This window comes from Pecten maximus, chromosome 7 (genome assembly GCF_902652985.1).
Source record: "Pecten maximus chromosome 7, xPecMax1.1, whole genome shotgun sequence".
NCBI lineage: Eukaryota > Metazoa > Mollusca > Bivalvia > Pectinida > Pectinidae > Pecten > Pecten maximus.
In genome coordinates this window covers 2,150,503-2,165,687 of record NC_047021.1, presented here as the reverse complement: position 1 = coordinate 2,165,687, position 15,185 = coordinate 2,150,503, and the positions used below count along the sequence as shown (strand labels likewise).

The 15,185-nt window shown below is 36.1% G+C and overlaps 1 protein-coding gene across 1 annotated transcript in view; it reads right to left on the bottom strand.

Annotated features, from left to right (window-relative positions):
• Window positions 1-15,185, bottom strand: part of LOC117331309 (glycine-rich domain-containing protein 1-like) — a 47,440-nt gene that overhangs the window by 3,259 nt on the left and 28,996 nt on the right. The gene's annotated exons all lie outside the window — the stretch shown is intronic.

The following is a 15,185-nucleotide window of genomic DNA, read 5'->3' as shown; positions in this document are numbered from 1 at the left end:
ATGTCCCAATACTAATGTATGTCCCAATACTAATCTATGTCCCAATACGTCCCAATACTAATCTATGTCCCAATACTAATATATGTCCCAATACTAATCTATGTTCCAATACTAATATATGTCCCAATACTAATATATGTCCCAATACTAATATATGTCCCAATACTAATCTATGTCCCAATACTAATCTATGTCCCAATACTAGTCTATGTCCCAATACTAATCTATGTCCCAATACTTATATATGTCCCAATACTAATCTATGTCCCAATACTAATATATGTCCCAATATTAATCTATGTCCCAATACTAATATATGTCCAATGCGGGTTGAGTTACATTCTCAAAATGAGAACTAAGCGGTTTTAAAGGCATATCAACTGATAACACGTACGACTTCATCTCTCACAAGATAATGGAATATTTCCGAAAGCGGTTATGATGATAACAATAAAAGATGCACGTGTTTTTCATCAACTTGAATCTCTAGGAAAGTTTGGTTATCATTTTGTTTGTCAGTTTTGACATCTGTAAGGGAAATCGCGAAAATTGGAACATATTCTTGAATAATGAATCAACTGGGTTATGCAAACACCGAAGGTAGAAAAAACAGGGATGTTACCACCTAAAAAGTGGAAAATAACCATTGGGATAACAACACTTATCATACAACTTAGTGGTAACTGTTTCAGCTGGCTGAAGGTAAAGGTCAAGGTACATGTAAGTAACTGATATTGAAGAGTTTGATATGTCCTTGTTTTCAAGATGTATGGGAATATCTGGTCGATATGGTCAGGATTGTTTTGTGTTAATTAAGAGAACACATCTTAAGTACATCTATAGGAATTGCAAGGTCTCTGTTACCTGTTTTGATAAGGCTTCCAATAATAGTTAAAGGATATTTTCTGTATTTTCTGTGAGGAGACAGAGATTGGGACAATACAATCTTAGATTTCGTACAGGGTCACATTATTATATAACAATACAATCTTAGATTTCGTACAGGGTCACATTATTATATAACAATACAATCTTAGATTTCGTACAGGGTCACATTATTATATAACAATACAATCTTAGATTTCGTACAGGGTCACATTATTATATAACAATACAATCTTAGATTTCGTACAGGGTCACATTATTATATAACAATACAATCTTAAGATTTCGTACAGGGTCACATTATAATATAACAATACAATCTTAAGATTTCGTACAGGGTCACATTATTATATAACAAAACAATCTTAAGATTTCGTACATGGTCACATTATTATATAACAATACAAGCTTAGATTTCGTACAGGGTCACATTATTATATAACAATAGAATCTTAAGATTTCGTACAGGGTCACATTATTATATAACAATACAATGTTAAGATTTCGTACAGGGTCACATTATTATATAACAATACAATCTTAGATTTCGTACAGGGTCACATTATTATATAACAATACAATCTTAGATTTCGTACAGGGTCACATTATTATATAACAATACAATCTTAAGATTTCGTACAGGGTCACATTATTATATAACAATAGAATCTGAAGATTTCGTACAGGGTCACATTATTATATAACAATAGAATCTGAAGATTTCGTACAGGGTCACATTATTATATAACAATACAATCTTAAGATTTCGTACAGGGTCACATTATTATATAACAATACAATCTGAAGATTTCGTACAGGGTCACATTATTATATAACAATACAATCTTAAGATTTCGTACAGGGTCATATTATAATATAACAATAGAATCTTAAGATTTCGTACAGGGTCACATTATTATATAACAATACAATCTTAAGATTTCGTACAGGGTCACATTATTATATAACAATACAATCTTAAGATTTCGTACAGGGTCACATTATTATATAACAATACAATCTGAAGATTTCGTACAGGGTCACATTATTATATTACAATACAATCTCTCAATTTATTTTTTATTCCATATGATTTTATCAATCCTGCCTCAGAAACTTTTTTGCCAGCCATGGCTAGCAAACATTTAACTTCCAGACAAGTTTCATTAAAGACGAAATGAAAACAAATTTAAGACATTTCTTATCATATAATTCTAAATGTACATGTTGACATATGGAGGACTTGATCATGCTGAGACAACCATTTTGTTGCGCAATTCACAACTGATGACGTCACGTCCATATGACTGCCCCAACCAACGAAAATCTCCAAATCATTAAGTATGATACACGTACGATCAAATCTGGAATCATTAAGGATGATACACGTAGGATCAAATCTGTAATCAGTAAGTGTGATACACGTAGGATCAAATCTGGAATCAGTAAGTGTGATACACGTAGGATCAAATCTGGAATCATTAAGTATGATACACGTAGGACCAAATATGGAATCAGTAAATGTGATACACGTAGGATCAAATCTGGAATCAGTAAGTGTGATACACGTAGGATCAAATCTGGAATCAGTAAGTGTGATACACATAGGATCAAATCTGGAATCAGTAAGTGTGATACACGTAGGATCAAATCATGAATCAGTAAGTATGATACACGTAGAATCAAATCTGGAATCATTAAGGATGATACACGTAGGATCAAATCTGGAATCAGTAAGTGTGATACACGTAGGATCAAATCTGGAATCAGTAAGTGTGATACACATAGGATCAAATCTGGATTCAGTAAGTGTGATACACGTAGGATCAAATCTGGAATCAGTAAGTGTGATACACATAGGATCAAATCTGGAATCAGTAAGTGTGATACACGTAGGATCAAATCTGGAATCATTTTTAAGTATATTTTAATGTTTTCGCGCAAAAATCATTGGGTGAGAATATTATTGATTAAGACAAATCTTTGCGTCAGAACACGTCTTTACATTTAAATCATTATCCAACTGCACATCGAACATTGGTACCAGGAGGCTGCTGTCTAGTTTGTTACCTGTACCATTTTTACGGATATTGATATTACGGTTTCCGTGAAGTTAATAAGATAAACTTGAATCACTGTCGCATTGAATTCATTACAACTGAATTAACTACAGATATAAAGGAAAAAGGATATAACTTTCCTGAAGCATTACCGGTCTCTATGTCAAGTCTCCCTATGGGGCGGTGGACACGAACACGTAACCTGCTGTTGTCCGTCATAGTTAATTAATGTCACTTAAGGAAGCAGTATATGGTGATAATTGCATTCCTATGAAACAACTTCATACAGATATATATATTTTATATGTAAATGCCAGCAATGTCGATTTGATAAGTAAATAGTTTCCTCACCAAACAAAGCCTGAGTATTTCCTGTACAGCGCCTTAAGTGACCTAGAGACGACAATACATTGAAGACACTGTCGACACCTCTTCAGACACTACAAATGTTGGTCGATTGAGTTTGCCAATATGTTATATATAGTAACACGTATCACTTGAGTTGAATGAAACAAGAGGTCTATGGGCCTTAACGGTTTTAATTGACCCAATTTGGCCCCGCCCATCAGCCCTTAGGGGTCAGTCAGGGTCAATATGTACATACCATCAAGCTGTAATCCAATGCTGATAATGTTAACCAAGTTACAATGAACTCCAATAAAATCAAACAAATGCCAGTCAAAATATGATTTCCCTATTCAAACTATAGGAAAGTTTACCCCCTCCTCAGGGTCATAAATATTCACAATTTTGGTAAAGCACCTTGAGACCCTTCCATCCATAAAGAGTATTTGATTCTACCTTATTTGGGTATGGAGAGGAATATTTTTGAAATTTCAGTCAATTTGCCCCTTTTTGGCCCCGTCCCCTCAGTCCCCTGGGAGGTTGACACCATACAATTCACAATTCTGGTTGACATTGGGCCATGAAAGGTTTCTGCAAAATTTCTTTACAATTGGTTCAGGGGTTTCTGAGAAGTCGAAAGTGTAAATTGTTGACGGACGACGCTGGACAAATGGCGATCGAAATAAATCAACGGCGACTTCACCTCAGGTGACCTAAACAATATGTATATAACAATAGGATATAGAATTAACAAATACACGAGGATATCAAGAAATGACAACATAGATCGCAAACTCTTCGTGGCAGCCCATACTCTGTACCACTGTTTAAAGTGACAGCAAAGACATTCGGTAAAACATGCTGTCTAAAAATATAATTGAGAAATAACGAAACTGACTGTCGCACAGGAAATTCTGTATAACATGATATGTCACGAACATCCGTTTAAAAGAAATGCTAATTGTATGATGGCAACAGGACCAGAGGAGCGGAATCAGCAGTATCTTGAAGAAAGTGATAATGTACATTCGAAGATAAAGAAACTGACTTGATGTAGTGCTGGACGAGAGATTGATCAAGTGAACTGACAGTCAGCGCTTACACTCATTGTCATTCCTTGTTGGTTAGACCAACCTCTTCAAATCTCCTGAATATATAGCGTAATGCTAGCCAAATCACCATGTCTCATGCATGGATACTCTATATGGTCTAGTCACGAAACTTGTATCTGCCTTGTTAGACTTTCGCCCGCATTACGTACGTGCTGCCCATTGTAGACAATATAACAGACTAGAAATAAGACCTACATGTACACAGCCTTTCCTTCGTCTTTCCTACATCGATATTTTATTACGTTTGACCACCTGTAAATCCATAAAAGCTCAGATACACCTATAAACTCCGATTGGCTTCGTTACGCTATTCACAACACGGTATAACACGTAAAACGGGGATTTTTCATGCAACATGCCATGCTTGTAATTAATTTTTTTTAAGACAGCATGTTGTTAAGAATAAAAACTATATATAAAACGCAAGTATATCAGTGTGAGTTATATCTTAAATATTTGGGATGCCAGAGATCACAAGGTTGTATAATCATATAGTTAGAAGATATCGAGGTACATCAGAGATGCTCGGATTCTTTGAACCGATGAATTGTTTCTCTAGAAAGCGTGCAGATTGTGCTAATCGATATGCATTTCTGCTGACCATTTCTTTCCTCCTTGACATTCGTTACGAAATTATTTATGACTGGTGCTATATACAGGCTCGTAGCAGATGAAAAATACGAAAAGGCACCACAAAGAACCGTTAAATGTGGCGGCAACACTTCAAATGTAAATCAATTAGCGTCCCTGTCTATAGGCTTTGCCCAGGGGCACCTATCTAAAGGATGCCGATCTCCAGTTCGAACCTAGGTCAATAATTGACAATTTACTGGACACCCTGGTGCGCCAACGTAAATTACATAGTGGCGATAAGGAAAATGCCAGTACTCAAACGTCCTTTTCCTGACAAATATAACGTATCCGTCTGCCTTGCATTACAAAAAAAAATTGTCATTCCTCAGTACCTAGCTACCTAGCAAATTGGCACAATGAAACATTTATCACTACCGAGACAACGGTGATGCCTGTAGACTATTTTTAAATGCTTTTATTTGTTTAAATCATTATCTTGATTATATGGCCATTGTTGTCGCTTAAAATGTTCTATATCATGCACTAACAAATATCCAGTGGGATGTATGCGTTAGTCAATAATGCCGTTCACTGATAAAAGGTGAAATGGTATTTTAGTAATAATAAAACTTTGCTTTAAATAATAAAAAAAATAACGATTGAAAAGGTACTTATTTCCATTGCTTTTCTATTTTTAATATTAATTTTGATTTCGTTACAGAAGAATATCTTGCTATGACTATCTAATATCGAATAACAAGAGGCCCGGAGGCCTGTATCGCTCACCTGGTTTATTTGAGCAAACATTACAATAATGTTTAGGTTCCATTTGCTAATAGCTTTATTTGTTGATATATGATTATGTTGTGGGGGATCTCAACTGCTTCAAAGATATAACCCAGAAACAAAGTCCAGATTCAACATGATTGTATTTAAAGAAACTCCCTTTGGGTGGGGAAATACCCTAGGGCCTATTTTTATATCAGGATTGTGTTCATCTCATGATGACCAGTAAGGGTATATGATTATGGGGTGGGGATCTGAATGGTTTCAAAGATAAAACAAAAGAAATAAGTCTTCAAGGGTAGGGAAATACCCCAGATCCAAAGGGGTGGGGTGGGGGAAGAGGGGTGTCGGCCCAATTATTTGTATAAATTTGAATCCCAGCCTTCTGAGGATGTTACCACTGAAATATCAATGTCATATATTTCTTAGTTCCAGAAAAGAAGTCATTAATATCAATATTGCGATATGGACCTTTTAGCTCCGCCCCTAAGGCCTCCGGGGTGTCAGCCCCACAAATTGTACAATTTCGAATCCCGACCACATAAGGATGCTACCAATCAAATATTAGCGATGTACAAATTTTAGTTTCAGAGAAGTCGTTTATTTAATTATTATATCTTTAGCCAAATTGACCCTTTTTAGACCCACAACTCAGCCCCCTCAAAACCGTAATTACAGATAAAACAGTACACTGACAGGTAGACAACACCGCAATTACAGGTAAAATATAGTACACCGACAGATAGACAAAACCGCAATTACAAATAAAAACAGAGTACACCGACAGGTAGACAAAACCGCAATTACTGATAAAAACAGAGTACACCGACAGGTAGACAAAACCGCAATTACTGATAAAAACATAGTACACCGACAGGTAGACAAAACCGCAATTACTGATAAAAACATAGTACACCGACAGGTAGACAAAACCGCAATTACAGTTAAAACAAAGCACACCGACAAGTTGACAAAACCGAAATTACAGATACAAAACCGCAATTACAGATAACAATCAATTAAACGTGGACCAAAAAGGAACTCGAAATCAGACGGTCAGCAAGGTCTCGTATTGAAGCAATATATTCCCAATAGCTATCAAAAAGACGTTTGCCCATATAAATAAAGTTGACGTTTGACACTTAGACTCGCAAAAAAGCAAAATGTACATTTCAGATATACAATGTTGTACCTCTTGTTTCCTTCTAACTCTATCTCCACGTACTGGTGCAATCTTCATTTGTTTCTTTGATTTGATTTATTTGAAAACCGCCCGCATCAAGAGCAAGAGTCAAAGTCAGAGATCCACTTTGGCTTTGATCTTTAGAACCAAATGACCTTGTCCTTAAATCCAGTTTGGGCTGCGACAGCTCTGTTGGTAAGAGTGTTAGCCACATAACATCCAGTAAGGATTCCAGGTGAGTGGGTCGACACTACTTACCGGTAGCGGTTTGTGTTTCTCGAGAAGCTAAGAAGCAGGCACTTCAGAAAGACACTCAATACTAATTGCAACGGATGGAGGTCTCTCATATGTTGTACAGTGAGATAGTCACTAACTTCTACAATGAGTCTCCGTCACAACATAACACTAGCTGTTCACGGGATGATAAACGTAACAAGCAATCTAAAACCGATTACCTTAATCTGTCTTCAGTTTACTTATCCCTTAATTCAGATCAAATTTGAAAAACCAGTTCATCGATTGTGAATAAGCTATATAATGTCATAGCAAAATGTTCGTCAGTGACAAATACTAAGCTTGACATTAATCTTACATCTTTGAACCCGTGACCCCGGCTTTTGGTCAGTTGCCTCCTTATTTAGTTCTTACCAACTTTGCTTCATAATGACATAACAAAATGTTCATCACGAAACAAACACCCAGCGACCTTGAACTCCAACCCGATGGCATTGACATTTGATAAGTTGACTCCTTTCTTAATTGTGAACATGATGTCATAGCAAAATGTTCATCAGTGAAAAATGCAAATTCGACTTTGACCTTTGACCACGTGACCTTGACGTTTGGTCATTTAACCCATTGTTCTATTCTAACAAACACTACTTAATAGTGTCAACAAATTGTACATAAATAAAAAGCTATAAAACTTGGGCCTTATCTTTGGCCAAGTCTCCTTGAGCTCTGACCTTATGACTTGACCTTTGGTAATTACACTTGTTGTTCAATTGTGAATAACTTTACTATATAATGTCCATCAGTTTAAAACTACAACATCTGACCCTGACCTTTGACCGTGATCTCTAAAGCGATGACCTTCAACTTTGACTCCTTGCTGAAATCCCACCAACACTGCTTCATAGTGTCATAACAAAATTTCCATCAGAAAAAAAAAATACAAAGTTTGACCTTTTACATTTGGTCAGAGGACTGCTTGTTCAGTTGTGAACAACATTGAGACATTAGGGCATAACGAAACTTTCATTGGTAAATGATGCAAAATTTGACATTGATCGTTGACCCTGTGACCTTGACATTTGGTCAGCTGACTCCTTGTGTAATTCTAATAAACACTGCTTTGTGGTCTCAAAACAAATTGTTTATTAGTGAAAAGCTACACAATTTTACATTCAGCTTTGACCAAGTGACCTTGACCTCTGACCTCATGACATGGAAGTGTGATCAGTAGACGTGTTGCTAAATTTCAACCTACATTGCCTGATAATGTCATAACAGCATGTTCATCAGTGAGAAGGTACAACATTTGAACTTACCATTGACCTGTGACCTTGATGGTCGGACTGACGGACAGACTAAGTGATTACTTTAGGGCACTCGTTTCTTCGATACTTTGCCCTAATCAGAAATGGATTGGTGCCTTTGCAGCAGCCATTCATATCAAGAAACAAGGACGTCTAATATGATACCGAAACAGGGATCATATTAATATAAGAACATTTGCCTTGTTTCTGAATCCGACTATTTACATTAATGTTGTTCCCGTTTGTTACTTGTATTGATTTATCAAAGTTAAAACTAAACGGGGTTCATGATTTCAGCCATAACACTTTCCGATGATCTCCATCGGCATCTCTGAACATCTAATAACAAAACTTCTGTGTGCGTGAAAATCTAATCGCTGGTCAACGCAGAAGAAGCAAAATACATGTATCTAAAAGTGTCAAAGAGGAGAAGAACGTGAAAATGTGGCATGAGAAAACATATCTAATAAAGGAAAAGACCATATAAAACGAAGGCATGATAAAACATATCTAATAAAGGAATATAACGTGTAAAATGTAGCCTGATAAAACATATTTAATAAAGGAAAAGACAGTGTAAGATGAAGGCATGATAAAACATATTTAGTAAATGAACACACAAATGACATCAGAAATATATCATAATGAGGTAATGTATGATAGGACCCAGGTGTTGATATATCCTAGACGTGGCCTATATCGCTAATTAATACCCACAAGAATGGAGAGTACCTGTTGCGTACATGTACTGTTTATAGAAAGGATTCCCTAAGGCATAACACCTAAATATGAACAAACTTTCAACCGCAAAAGACGCAATTTGACACTTTAGAGAAAATATTTATGATATCAGGGATATCATCAATCAGAAGGAAAATCTGTGTAACAAAGCATGTCGTTGTTTATAAACCGACGACTTCCTTACTACAGAAACTCTTATGACAGAATAAAATACTTTCATTAATATTCATAACCAATATATTTCAGTTTTTCCAAACTTATACGATATTGAGCTAAAAATCAATTCCTATTTCAAATGTTGTAAATTACAATCGTATAGAGTTTCGGATCGAAGCAGTGCATGATAGATCGACATGAACTTACCACATTTCAAATTAAGGACACGGAAGCCATCAGACAAGGCTAAAGAAAGCTTACTGCCATATATGGTCACTGTGGTATTACTATCAGTGTAAATGCCATGTAAATCCAGGAGACACGAGGGAAGGTTAAAACCATACGACATTGCAATTGGAACGCCCGGAGATGCTCCTGAAATAAACTCAAAATACCATATTTGGAGTCCGTACGTTAGCATGGCAAGGTTAATATTACAGACAAAATTACCCTGTGTGGTCTGTAATACATAGAGCGGCGCGATTGTTGGCTAAATAAGGACAGCTAGCGCTCTGCCGCATGTAATGGAACGCCTGTAAATCAGCGTTAACTACATTCCCTGTTTAGTTTGTGGGAACGTCCCGAAGGAACACAAGTTTGGCTTAGAATAAAGCAAATACAAGTAATGTACATTATTTGAGTAGAGGCAACCGTGTCCGAGCCGCCTTGACTACTACTTTATGTCATTCCTGAATCAATTTACCCTATTTCTATCCTTCTCCCACTTTTGATCTTTGAAAGCGTGATTTATCTCATAAAGATATATAGAGATATTTTTTTCTTTTACCGATCATTACACAGCAAAGTCTAAGTGTTGTTTTCTAATATGGAAATTATTTATCATGAAGACGAGCATTTGACATGTCTTGTCGTCGTTCGATATTTGCACGTTTCCTTGTGTGGAATTCTATTGGGTAATATCAACCGGCTAATTAGTAAAGATTCGAATACGTATAGGATTACCTTTCTCTATCGTCAAGCCTTGATACCTATTTCACCGTACAGGACACAAGACCAATCAAAATATATATCTAAATGTCATCAAATAAAACGTGCAGCTATATACAAATGTAATACCTGACAAAGGATAGGCCAAGTAAGGACCCTGACCTTCCAATCTATTCTGCATGTATTACCGCACACATTATCCTGTGAAATTATCAAATAAATCAAGTTTTTGTGGGGTAACCCTGGCCAAAAACAGTACATTGGTTTAAGCTTTGCCCCAGTATTGGCATTACCGGTGTAGACGTAAATATATCGAATGACTTATTGCCTTATGAAAATAAAATTACTAAATCATTTATAAAATTACACTGATTCAAAGTGCAATGCCGCCCTGGATTGAAGGCCGCATTTTATGTGAGGGAAGAAGTGGACAGGGATTATACATGGGTTTTCACCTTTTTTTAAATTTAAGTACACGCCCACACTATATTCGACACAATCAGGTGATTGATTGGAATGAGTACACCTCTCAATATGTAATCGCAGTTTTATATCTCAACTATCAGTCTTCGGCTTCGCTTGTGATTGACCAAACCTACATGTATATCACATAGAATCAGAGGAAACGTAACAGAAGCGCTCTTGTGGTGGCCAGAAACGTTCAAATGAAGCAGTATAATCAATGTCGTGTTCCAATTAGGCAAGGGTCTGTTCAAGATGGCGGACGAAGACGATCACAAAAAGTGATTGTACATTTTAAGCTACAAAACTACTTATGTATAGTACCCTCTGAACGCGACAAATACAAGGCCTAACGAAGAAATAGTTAAGATTTATATAACAACATGTATCTGTTCATGTTTAGTTCATAAATAACTGTTAATCCTACACAAAGTTGGACGAGTTGTTAAACTCGACATCGAGGCGTGATTCGAATACCTTAATGTTTATTTTCATAGTAAGAAACACTCCTCAATGACATCCGATGTTTATACTCACACCTCTATCATATTTACATAAACAAAAGGAAAACTGTTTTGTTTACGTTAAGTATGGGTCTTCAAAAGTCAAGAAGTTCAGCGGAATATGTTAAGGATTGGTTCCAAATAATGACTGCAATGGAAATTCCTTCTTCGTTCATTATTGAGTGGACATTTGGAAAGGAATGAATATGACAATAATTGTATTGTATCTATAAGTTCAGTTGCGGGAACGGACAAAGTTACGTGATGTTCAGAGCGCACGAAGTCTGCACGACGTATACATTATATTATATACGGTATTATATACGATTATAACTTAATGTGTGTAGCATAGCTACCGTGCACGTGGTTGACCACTGTTGCTTCCTTGGAGTCCTCTATGTTTCACTCGTTTGACCCGTGGGAGCAATGGCTCTTTGAAACCTTGTTGGAAACATTTTGCAAAAAAGCGGATGTCATTGGGGAAGAATTGACAATGAAGATAAACATTCGGCTGTTATTACCATTCAATATGAGAAAATATTCAGACTTTGCAAAGGAGTTGTTTCTAAAATAAACAGCAGCAGATAAACATTGCAATATAGACTTAACGATTTATGAGTTACGCTATGCACTTGTCTCGATCAGAGTGTATTTATAGATAAATGATTTTATAGCTTAAGGTGCACAACCACTTTTTGCGATCGTCTTGATCCGCAATAAACAAAAAAAACCTTCCCTAAAAGCTTCACTAGAGTGATAATCAAGAATACAACATAAACAACGGCCGTAAACTACAAAATCTTTCCATCGTTAAAACACCAATAATGGCCATAATCTACAAACTCTCTCTTCATGTGTTACAACACCGATAATGACCATAATCTACAAACTCTCTCTTCATGTGTTACAACACCAATAATGACCATAATCTACAAACTCTCTCTTCATGTGTTACAACACCAATACTGGCCATAATATACAAACTCTCTCTTCATACGTTACAACACCAATAATTACCATAATCTACAAACTCTCTCTCCATACGTTACAACACCAATAATGACCATGATCTACAAACTCTCTCTTCATGTGTTACAACACCAATACTGACCATAATCTACAAACTCTCTCTTCATACGTTACAACACCAATAATTACCATAATCTACAAACCCTCACTTCATACGTTACAACACCAACAATGACCATAATCTACAAACTCTCTCTTCATGCGTTACAACACCAATAATGACCATAATCTACAAACTCTCTCTCTTCATACGTTACAACACCAATAATTACCATAATCTACAAACCCTCACTTCATACGTTACAACACCAACAATGACCATAATCTACAAACTCTCTCTCCATACGTTACAACACCAATAATGACCATGATCTACAAACTCTCTCTTCATGTGTTACAACACCAATACTGACCATAATCTACAAACTCTCTCTTCATACGTTACAACACCAATAATTACCATAATCTACAAACCCTCACTTCATACGTTACAACACCAATAATGGCCATAATCTACAAACTCTCTCTTCATGTGTTACAACACCAATACTGACCATAATCTACAAACTCTCTCTTCATACGTTACAACACCAACAATGACCATAATCTACAAACTCTCTCTCCATACGTTACAACACCAATAATGACCATGATCTACAAACTCTCTCTTCATGTGTTACAACACCAATAATGACCATAATCTACAAACCCTCACTTCATACGTTACAACACCAACAATGACCATAATCTACAAACTCTCTCTCTTCATACGTTACAACACCAATAATGGCCATAATCTACAAACTCTCTCTCCATACGTTACAACACCAATACTGACCATAATCTACAAACTCTCTCTTCATGTGTTACAACACCAATAATGGCCATAATCTACAAACTCACTCTTCATGTGTTACAACACCAATAATTACCATAATCTACAAACTCTCTCTTCATGTGTTACAACACCAATAATGACCATAATCTACAAACTCTTTCTTCATACGTTACAACACCAACAATGACCATAATCTACAAACTCTCTCTTCATGCGTTACAACACCAATAATGGCCATAATCTACAAACTCACTCTTCATGCGTTACAACACCAACACTGACCATAATCTACAAACTCTCTCTTCATGCGTTACAACACCAACACTGACCATAATCTACAAACTCTCTTCATACGTTACAACACAAATAATGACCATAATCTACAAACTCTCTCTTCGTACGTTACAACACCAATAATGACCATAATCTACAAACTCTCTCATCATACGTTACAACACCAATAATGGCCATAATCTACAAACCCTCTCTTCATACGTTATAACACCAATAATGACCATAATCTACAAACTCTCTTCATACGTTACAACACCAATACTGGCCATAATCTACAAACTCTCTTCATACGTTACAACACCAATACTGGCCATAATCTACAAACTCTCTCTTCATACGTTATAACACCAATACTGGCCATAATCTACAAACTCTCTCTTCATACATTACAACACCAATAATGGCCTTAATCTACAAACTCTCTCTTCATACGTTATAACACCAATAATGGCCATAATCTACCAACTCTCTCTTCATGTGTTACAACACCAATACTGGCCATAATCTACAAACTCTCTCTTCATACGTTACAACACCAATAATTACCATAATCTACAAACTCTCTCTTCATGCGTTACAACACAAATAATTACCATAATCTACAAACTCTCTCTTCATACGTTACAACACCAATACTGGCCATAATCTACCAACTCTCTCTTCATGTGTTACAACACCAATACTGGCCATAATCTACAAACTCTCTCTCTTCATACGTTACAACACCAATAACGGCCATAATCTACAAACTCTCTCTCTTCATACGTTACAACACCAATAACGGCCATAATCTACAAACTCTCTCTTCATACGTTACAACACCAATACTGGCCATAATCTACCAACTCTCTCTTCATGTGTTACAACACCAATACTGGCCATAATCTACAAACTCTCTCATCATACGTTACAACACCAATAACGGCCATAATCTACAAACTCTCTCTTCATACGTTACAACACCAATAATGGCCATAATCTACAAACTCTCTCTTCATATGTTACAACACCAATAATTACCATAATCTACAAACTCTCTCTTCATACGTTACAACACCAATACTGACCATAATCTACACACTCTCTCATCATACGTTAAAACACAAATAATGACCATGATCTACAAACTCTCTATTCATACGTTACAACACCAATAATTACCATAATCTACAAACTCTCTCTTCATGCGTTACAACACCAATAATGACCATGATCTACAAACTCTCTTCATACGTTACAACACCAACAATGACCATAATCTACAAACTCTCTCTTCATGCGTTACAACACCAATACTGACCATAATCTACACACTCTCTCATCATACGTTAAAACACAAATAATTACCATAATCTACAAACTCTCTCTTCATGTGTTACAACACCAATTATTACCATAATCTACAAACTCTCTCTTCATGCGTTACAACACCAATTATTACCATAATCTATAAAACACCCGCCTGCGTTAGATTACGAACAATGTCTAACTCTGTTACATCCACAAATTAAGAGATATTCCAGTTTACCAATGGTGTAGAAGGCCTATGCAATTATCGCCAGTGTTAAATCGTCATCAGTGATGCTAAGGATATGTAATATCATACCAAGTTCTTCATCACAAGAAGCATCCATTAGAGAATTGCAGTTTGGAACAATAGTATACAAGACCGTTGCCAGTAGCAACTTCAAAATCAAATACAAATGCTACAGTGTCACCTTACTTAAGGGGG